This window comes from Tupaia chinensis, unplaced genomic scaffold (genome assembly GCF_000334495.1).
Source record: "Tupaia chinensis unplaced genomic scaffold, TupChi_1.0 Scaffold000161_1, whole genome shotgun sequence".
Taxonomy (NCBI): domain Eukaryota; kingdom Metazoa; phylum Chordata; class Mammalia; order Scandentia; family Tupaiidae; genus Tupaia; species Tupaia belangeri.
The window spans coordinates 3,618,999-3,628,331 of record NW_006159632.1 but is presented as its reverse complement, the minus strand read 5'-3'; the positions used below and the strand labels follow the sequence as shown (position 1 = coordinate 3,628,331).

Sequence of the window (9,333 nt, the reverse complement as noted above, 5' to 3'; positions counted from 1 at the left end):
CCAGTAGCGTTTTACTTTTAATGTAACGCATTGCATGTATGAAGCTCTCAGCAGAGATTTTTACATTTTAAATTTTCTTTTTTTTTAAAGAATTATTCTATTTAACTTTATTTATTTTATTTTGACCAGAGAGGGACAGAGTGAGAGAGAGAGAGAGAGAAAGGGAGAAAACAAGCTGCCAGGTCTGGGACTCGAACCACGGTCAGCCATATGGGAGTCCAGCACCTTTAACCACCATGCCACCTGCCAGCCTACATTTTACATTTTCTTATTTTAATTTTTTTCTTTTTGTTTGTTTCTTTTTATTTTTGCTTTATTTTATTTTTTTATTTCCCTCTGTGCAACCTGCTTTAGTGCCAGCAGCCCACAGGCAGAGCAGAGAGTAGGCAGTGGCTTGGGAGCAGTTTGCTCTGGCACAGAGCACTGGGAGAGGCCCGGGGACGAGCCTGCCCAAATCCCGACCCATGCATGTAGAGACAGTATTAAGAGTGATAAGAAGGAGCATTCACTTTTGTGAGTGAATAAAATAAGATGTTGAAAAGTGAGGTAAGGTCTTACATTGAGTAGTGAACATTCAGTGTATTAAATGGCAAGGCCTCGTGCCTGGTGGTTGGCACAGCCAGGTCCCACGTGACCAACCACGGGGTCTGCGTCTGCAGCTTGGAAGCCACACTGGGTACATGAGCACGTGTGCCCAAGTCCCAACAGGATGGGGACACAGAGAAGGGCTGGTGGCATGGCCACCCCATCGGGGCGTGTGGGGTGTTTTCTCCCTCTCCCTCTCCCTCTCCCTGTCGCTGTCGCCCTAACTCTTTCAGGCAAGCACACAGCCCTCTGCCGAATATCTGAAATGATGCTGGAGTCAGGAAGAAAGTGCGTGCCGCGTGTGCGTGCCGCGTGTGCGTGCCGCGTGTGCGTGGCGCATGCCTTTCCTTTATGGACTTGCATCTGGGGTGAAGGTGGCAGGACTCGCGTGTGTGAAGAAGAGCAAAGTCGCGGAGCCAACCCTGTGACAGGGTGTGGGCCGGTGAGGGAGAGCGGGCAGTCACGCGTGTTGGGGAGGTGGGCGAGGCAGTGACCGCCACGGTTCCGTAACTTTGCGGGCAGAGTTGGTGGCAGCGGGGCATCCTGTGGGGAGAGCATGAAGCAAGCGTCAATACTCCTGCTCCTCGACTCAATGGCGCCTTCCAGTTTCCACACAATTTCGCCCCTACTCCCAGCCCAGTTCAGTCGGTGACAGACTTCAGGAAAGGAGGTGTGAGACTCACAGCCTCGCGTGTCCCGGGAAGCCAGTGTGGCCCAAACGTGCATGCCCTGTCTGGAGGAGGCTGCATCTTCTTACCCTGAGCAGGCAAAGACCTCGCTGCTTAGTTCTACCAGGACACTCCAGTTTCCAAGACCAGCTATGAGCACAAATTTGTGGGTACAATCTTATAAAGTGTGAATGACCCATTTGCGACTTTGTGACCCTGGCTTTGGGTGCACATGGGCTGAGTTCTGAGTGTGGTAAGCATCGTGGCTCGCCATCTCCGCTGTAAACCATTACCTTCCGGGACAGCTGCACGGATCAGGGCTTCTCAGGAAGTGGTGTGGAGGAGCGGTCCACCTGACTCCATCTGCCCTAACCATCCGAGGGTTCCTGTGCCATAGCTGCTACTGAGTTAAAGAATATTCTGAGTAGCAGGGCTGGCAGGTGGTGTGGTAGCTAAGGCAGCTGGACTCCCTCATGGCTGACCGTGGTTCGAGTCCTGGACCTGCAGCTTGCTTTCTCACTTTTTTTCTCTCTGTCTCTCTCTCTCTGTCTCTCTTTGTTCAACTTCAAAAATAAAATAAAATAAAAATAATGACAATGAATAAAATTAAATAAAACAATTATTCTTTAACAAAAAAGAATATTCTGGATAGCGAAGCCACTGCTTGGCCAGAGCTATAACTCTATAATGGGCAAAACCATCGAATATGCGAGTGACCTCGAGTCAGAGATCTTACTTCCCTAAAGGAAGGCCCACCCCAGTTCCGTTACACCGTAGCAGAGCAGTGCCCAGGCCCCCACGCCCTCTCTCCCAGTATAAGACATTTGGGACAAACCTGAGCTCTGAAATCCTCTTCGTAGCACTTCTCAAGCCACATAGAGAACGGTCTTCGTTGCCCTAAGGGTGGGGGAGATGTCAGTGCCACAGTTTGTCCCTTTCTCCTGGGAGGGCCAGTTACTGCCATGTCATTTACGGGCCAGGAGAGAGCCATAAACGCATGGAAACGAGGAAGCGGGGCTCCCACTGCGGGCGAGCGCGAGGCAGAGCCTGCAGGTCCTGACCCTTCTCCTGCAGGTGCTTGCTAAAGCCTAAGCAGGGCTGAAGGAAATGCAGGTCCTGACCCCTCTCCTGCAGGTGCTTGCTAAAGCCTAAGCAGGGCTGAAGGAAATACTGCTGCCCGTGTTTCAAGGTCACCTTGACGCTGTGAGTCTCCACCTACGGGGAGAAGGCTGCCCCTTCGCGCAGGCCTTTTCACCAAACATTCACTTCCACTTTCTAACACGCAAGCACTTTCTTACGGCCACGGCAGGAAAGGGGCATTCATTTCATAGAGCAGGGAAAACAAAGAAAAAAGCAGCATCGTGTCAGAGTCCCCCATTCAGTGAAAGTGTCCTGCACACGCAACTCCCCCAGCCTCGCTCCATCTCCCTGTGAAGGGGGCCTGGGGAGCTGATGGGGCGGGGGCTGGGCGAGCAGAGCGTGTCACCGACAGTCAGTGCTTGCAGCCCGAGGGCACGGTCCACGCGGCCTCCCAGAGACGCGAAGTCAGTGTCTGCATGAGAGGCAAAGCCCAGCCTGGGTAGGTGGAGAGTAGGGGTAGGGCGGAAGGGCGGGTAGAGGAGAACCAAGACAAGCCTGGGGGTGGCATGAGTGGGAATGGAGAGGGCATGTGTGCAGTGCTGAGGCGTGGGCCATTGCTCGGCACAGCGGGCAGCCCGGGTGCAGCAGGCAGAGGGGCATGCTCTCCGGGATGGCCTCCTTTTAGGCTCCTTGTGGCCTCAGTTCTAGAAAAGCCTGCCCTGAACTTCTCTGCAGGAGGGTTTGCTCACCAGCCCCCTGCCATTTGGCCTGAACCTTCTTCCATTCTCCATCTAGCATGGTGCGCGTGGTAGGCATCGCCTGCGAGCTTGCCCAGGGCCACGCTTCCCTGCCTGGGAGGGCCAGTCTCCGCCGGCCCTGCACACAGATGGCCTCCCTGCCTCTGCTGCTTCCACACTGGCTCACCTTAGTCCAAGACAGAAACTGGTAAACATTTCTACTTTAAATTAAAGCATAATAAAAGCTAAATAAGAGCACATTGTGTTTTCATTTCCAAAAAGAATTTCATCTCATTCTATTGTTTTATTTCGTTCAGACTTGGAGAATGAATGATTGCTTTTCTGAATATGAACGGGTGTCACATAAGTGAAGTACTGCATCGCTTGCTTATCCTCTCCCTCAGTGAGCTGAGAATTTATTCTTTGGCCTATAGATTTGCTGCTGGGCCCCTCTGAATATATATGGCAACTTTTCATTAAAAGTCATTTAAGTCTGGTTATTCTTTAAGAACGGTTCAAAGGAGTTTAATGTCACCTTGTAAATAAGCAAATATTTATTTCTTAGCGCTTAGATCGTCGTTTCCTGAGGACAATTAAAAGAACATGTTTATACATTTTGTACTGTAGAATCTAGTGTAGTCAGATTCTAATAAAATATGAATTATCCAATAAATGACTGACTTCAGCGAATGCACTGAGTATGTGGTCATACATGTGTGTGGTAAGCGTGTATGCAGGCCTGTACATGCATGTGCATGTGTGTGTACATTTCCACATGCTTTCTCTTCCTTCCCCTTCTCTAAACTTTAGCCAGATGGAATTGCTGGTTATTTCTATGTAACCACTCACTCCATTATTTGTTTATTCATTCAGCATTTTTTTAATCAGTTGGTTGTTTAGTCAAGAAAATGATTATATTTTCAAAGTACTGAGAGAAAATTTCTTCAAAAATTGAGATAAAAGTATGTTTTCAGGGGCCAGCCCCAGAGCACTGTGGGGAGCTGGCCCCCGCAGGCTGACCGTGGTTCAGGCCTCGGGAAACACAGTGGGAGCATGGCACAGGACGAGGCCCCGAAGGCTGGCAAATGCACTTTCCTTTCGAGTTTGCACGGAGCACTTGCTGGAACTACGTGCCGAGGCGAAAGGGCCCGCGACACACGGCCTGTGGCGTGGGCTGTCTTCTGACCACGGCGGATGTCAGACACCAGTGAGGAAAACCTCCACCATTTGAAAAGTAAGCAATGACTTCTAGATAGCACATTGGTAAAATACAAAGTCACATCGCTAATTTAAAAGTACTTAGAACTGAATGATATAAAAATCTACTTGATGGAACCAAAGCCATATTTAAGAAGGAACTTGTAGTTTTATATTAGGAAAAAGAAACAAAGAATTTCCTCACCTATCTGAAGAAGTTTGAAACGCCCCCCCCCCCAAAAAAAGCATGAAGAAGGAATTCATAAAGATATGGGTAGAATGTAGAAAAAAACCAAATACACATTGGTGAGAATCAGTAACCCAAACATTGGTTCTTTGGGAAGAATAATACCATATATTAAATCCTAGACAAGCAGCAAATCAAAGGATGAGAGAAACAGAGAACCACCATCCAAGCAAAATTACAGACTGCAGGCGTTAACATATCATAAGATGATACAATGAACACCACGACGCTGCAACAAGGTATTTTTAAAATGCTCAGATAGGGGCCAGCAGGTGGGGTGATGGTTGGGCAGCGGGACTCCCAAGTGGCCGACTGAGGTTGGGGTCCTGGACCTGGCAGCTTGCTTTCTCACTTTCCCTCTCTCTCTGTCTGTCTCTCTGGTAAGCTTGCATGATCTATAGCAAATAAAAAAAAATAATAATAAATAAAATTAAATGAATAGTTATTTAAAAAGATTTTAAATGCTCAAATGTAAGCAATAGTTATGTAAAACTCTAGACAATGTTAAAAAGATAAAATAAATACAAGTTCTTCCCATATCTTTATAGATTTTGGTATGTAAATTTTATCAGTTGCTGAGGGAGAAGTACTAAAATCTAAAATCCCTGTGATGATTTCAGATTTTTCCATTTCTTTTTAATTCTGTTCATTTTTGCTTTACATTACTAATAAATAGTAGTAAAATCTTATATTTGTGTTTTCTCTTGGTGGCTTTTTGTGGTAGAGTTTTGTGCTATTAATGTGTTTCTAAGTCCAGAATTACGCCCATAGAAAAAAAGCTTGGGACCAGCAGTTAGCATAATGGCTATGTCGCTGGACTCCCACGTAGTCGACCGCGGTTCGCGTCCTAGACCCGGTGGCTTAAACTCATGCCTGGCGCGTGTGCGTGCGTGCCCAGGATCCCGAAAGGAGAATGGAGGAGAAGGGACTGTGGCGTGGCCATTCCCCCTGGGGGGTGATTTCTCGCTTTCTATCTCTCTCTCTCTGTCTGTCTGGTGAGCGCACGCGCCCTATAGAAAAACCTCTCCAAAAAAAAAAAAAAAAAGAAGAAGCTTTTTAACTTACGGCCTATTAACTAGAAATGAATGAACTTGAGCTCGCTAGGAACAGCCACATGTGTTTCAGTGGAGTTATTGCCCCTGAACTGTATGGAAAGCGCGAAGCGGGATTTAGTTTCGATTTCTCTAACACCAGTCTGGCTACCATATTGTCTTGTTGGGCCAGGGAGACGCAGTCAAGGTCTCAAAGAATCGTGGAATACAGACTCGCGAGGCGACGTGGCTTCTGAAGGCTGCACTGGTTTTCAGGACACAGCCCACGAGGACCGAGAGGCGTCTGTGACTTCCCCAAGACAGCGCTGCACCAAGGTAATTACGCAGTTGATCATGAACACGCTGGGAGAAGTTGGAAAGGAAATGTGAATGGTGGAGATGGTGTGGCCAAGGATTCTGGCAGTTTGGGATCCGAATTCTTGTCCTTCTTTGACCCCACGGAGTGATACATGAGTCTACTCAGGCAGGACCCGATTTGGAGCCTGCTGCTGCCTCTGACCAGGTCTGTCCGCTTTCAGACCGCGCGGCTGATAAAGGAGAGGTTGCCAAGTGGTTTTTACTTCCCTCCAGATTTCTTCGGAGATTAGGCACATCATCTTGGATTGAGCCAGGAAGCAACAGAGAAACGAGGAGCGGATGCTGGGTGGTGATTACCGGCGAGCTCGGCTCTCCACCCGCCGCCAGCCGGCACTCACTTTCTCTTAGACCGCACTATCCGGAGAGCCAAGGCATTCAGTGAAAAAAAGCATTGCAATGTGAAGTAGACCAGAACATCTGGATATTAAGTAAATCGACCAGATGTTTTAGTGGTTTATAAATAAAAGCCAAGAGGAAAAAGCAAAAAGGGTGAGAGGCCGAGCAGGACTTCCGCGGCGGCCCGCTCGCACCCTCTGCCTCCCGGTCTGTGGGAACCTTGCTGAGAAGGTGACATTGAAGGGTAATACATTTGGAACTAAGCCCTGGACTAAAAGGAATGACCTTTATTGTATTAAAGAGAAATGGGACGCTGCCTCAGACTGTTTTGTAACTAGAAATTATTTCTCAGTTGCTCATAATTTTTGAATTATATTTATATGGTTTCTCAGATCCGAGCCAAGATATCAATTCTCCGAGTGAGTAGCTGTTTCGCCAAATTGGAAATAGATCTGTTTTCCATGTTGGAATCGCTAATGAAAACTGCAGGCATGCACAGCCCCACCCCCCTTTAAAGCGAAACACACCATCTTCTTCAACTCTGTTTCTTCCTCAATACCGTACACTTCACTGAATAACTCACAGACTGCTTCAGAATGTGCTCTGGCTTGGAAATAAGGCTTGTGCTCAAATTCAGACTCATTGCTTTGCAAGCTTTCTGACTTTGGACCACTTAACCTTAGAGCGAGCTTCAGTATCTACCTCTGTGAGATGGGGAGGTCCTAATTATACCGGAGAACCATTCTGAGACATGAATGACTTAACGCATATGAAACACCAAGCACTGTCCCAGGTTGAACCATATGAAACTGTCCTTCTGTAGAATTCCCGGATCTTTCTGCTTAGACGGAGGTTTGCCGCCCATCATTTCAGATTTGGAGGTGGGACAAGGCCGTTGTGAATACCTATCTCTGAACTCAGACCTAAACACAAAGTTGTTTTTAAAAGGATAGATGTCGTTGACAACGAGGATCGGAATGGCAAACTCCTGTCTGCATGTAAGGTAAGGGGACGCTGAAATCGAAGACGTTCGGCATGCGCTTTCATTTAGGGCTCGGTGAGTGTTTGCTGAGAGCTTATCACAGCCAGACATTACTCCAGGCGCTGGGGCCGCAGACCTTAACCCCTCCTCTCACGGAGCCTCCGTCCCAGCGCGGGAAGCAGATAGCCAGCATAATCAGAGGGAACAACCCAGAAGTTAAAGGCGGTGAGTCTATAAACAGCACGGTGGTGGGAATGGGGGTGTTGGATGTGTGTGTAAGTTGCAGTATTTTTGAGCTTTATGAAAGATGTGGCATCAATAAGACAATAGTCATTAAAATAATAAAGATTTAGTGTGAAATCCTGGCAGAGTGGCCCTCTTAGAGTGGGGCTTAGATTATTGAACCATGGTGGGTGAGCTGCCATTTAGACTAGTATGTAGAGAACTGAATCAACAGCCACATGGAGTAAAACGGCAGGCAGGTCCCGCCCAGAGCTGCACTTTCAACGAGTCTTTCCCAGGGAAGCCGGCCTCGCCAGGCGCTGGGCCCCGCTGTCTTATATGGCCAGACATCGAGGGCCTTCTGAAGTGATTACCCTAGAAAGTGCTATGAGTGAAAAACTGTTTCTGATAGCAGTTAAGTCTTCATGGAAATGTTTCAAGTTTCCACATTTTTCTTTTATACGAAAACATAATTAGTTGGAAAAAAATTAATACCACAATGAAAGGGTCTATCAAAATCCCAGGGAAGGTTGCGGGCGAGTGGAAGTTGCTAAGAGACTTTGAAGCGCACGGAGGAAAGGCTATATACATGGAAGTAAGGCTTTCATTACGAGGCAAGAATTTCAGGATTCGTCCTCAGCCAATGCCTCGTCTTCCACCTCGGACAGGAAAGGGACGAACGGCACGGAACGCTTCAGTTCCCTCCTCGAGTCTCTCCCCCAGATGTAAGCATGTTCGCAAGAAGGCATCGACACTCGCTATTAACCCTGTTTTTTCTTTCTTTTCCCTCATGTTGGAACATATACTTTCTTTCTTTCCAAAATGAATAGCTTAGGCCACGTGGCCGCTCGCCCGCCAGCTTATATCTGCAACTGCGAGTAAAAGTCCCGGCCGGGAGGGCGGCCCTGCCCCCTGGGTTCCACATGGAGCTCTGTTATTTGAATTACTATCACCTGGAGGATGTAATGTCTTTCATAAAACTCAAAACCATCGACAAGATACCACAGCTCGAACACTCTCAGTTCCTTAACGGGTACTTTGTGGACTTAGCACCTGGAGTCTAGGCCTTTGCGTCACCCAGGGACGTTTTTCTTTGAATCTCTTCTCTTTTTCTTTGTTTTTCCCTTTCTCCTCTCTTCCTCCAACTTTTCACTTGCTACTCCTTTTCTTCTCCCTACAAACATGCTTACGTCTTTCCTAGCTCTAAAATGTATTAAAAACACAAAGAATCCACCCTCCCCCACCACCACCAATAACAACTCTCTCAGCTCTGCGTCTCCCTCCAGGTCCTGCCCCCTTTCCCCTGCGCTGAGCAGGGAGGCTTCAGACCTGTCGGCACTCTCACCGCCTGCCCGTTCTCAGCACAGCACACCCTGACATCTGGCTGCGTCTCTTTCATTACTTCAGCCTCCTCCACATCAGGCCAACGATGGCTTCTTAGCTGAGGGTTACAGGGTGCTCGGGGCGTTTGCACAACTCGGCCTCTAGTGACCTGGTACAGGCGACTATATCCGCAGTGGTTGGGGACATGTTTGCTGACGGCATTCTGGAAGTGCAAAGATATAAGAGAAGGTCCACGGTGTTCTTTTCTTTTCTTTTTAAAGGTTTTTATCATAGGGCATGTGTGCTTGCTAGAGAGATGCAAAGACAGCGAGAAAGAAAGCAAAACGTCTCTCTTCGTGAATTCACCCACGCCACGGTCCCTTCTCCTCCACGCTCCTCCTGGGGTCCTGGGCACGCACGCGTGCATATGCACCCAGTGTGATTTTCAGGCCATCAATCTAGGGCTCTAACCATGACCGGCCACATGTGAGTCCAGCGCCTCACCCACCTGTGGTTTCTTTGTAAAAGCATGCCTTGGCCAGCCTCT

The 9,333-nt window shown here is 48.1% G+C and overlaps 1 non-coding gene across 1 annotated transcript; it reads right to left on the bottom strand.

Annotated features, from left to right (window-relative positions):
• Window positions 1-334: 334 nt before the first annotated feature.
• On the bottom strand, window positions 335-468 carry LOC114007374 (small nucleolar RNA SNORA42/SNORA80 family). Its single transcript, XR_003549006.1, has one exon. It is a non-coding gene; the product is annotated as a small nucleolar RNA SNORA42/SNORA80 family (small nucleolar RNA).
• Between the last annotated feature and the right edge of the window lie 8,865 nt (window positions 469-9,333).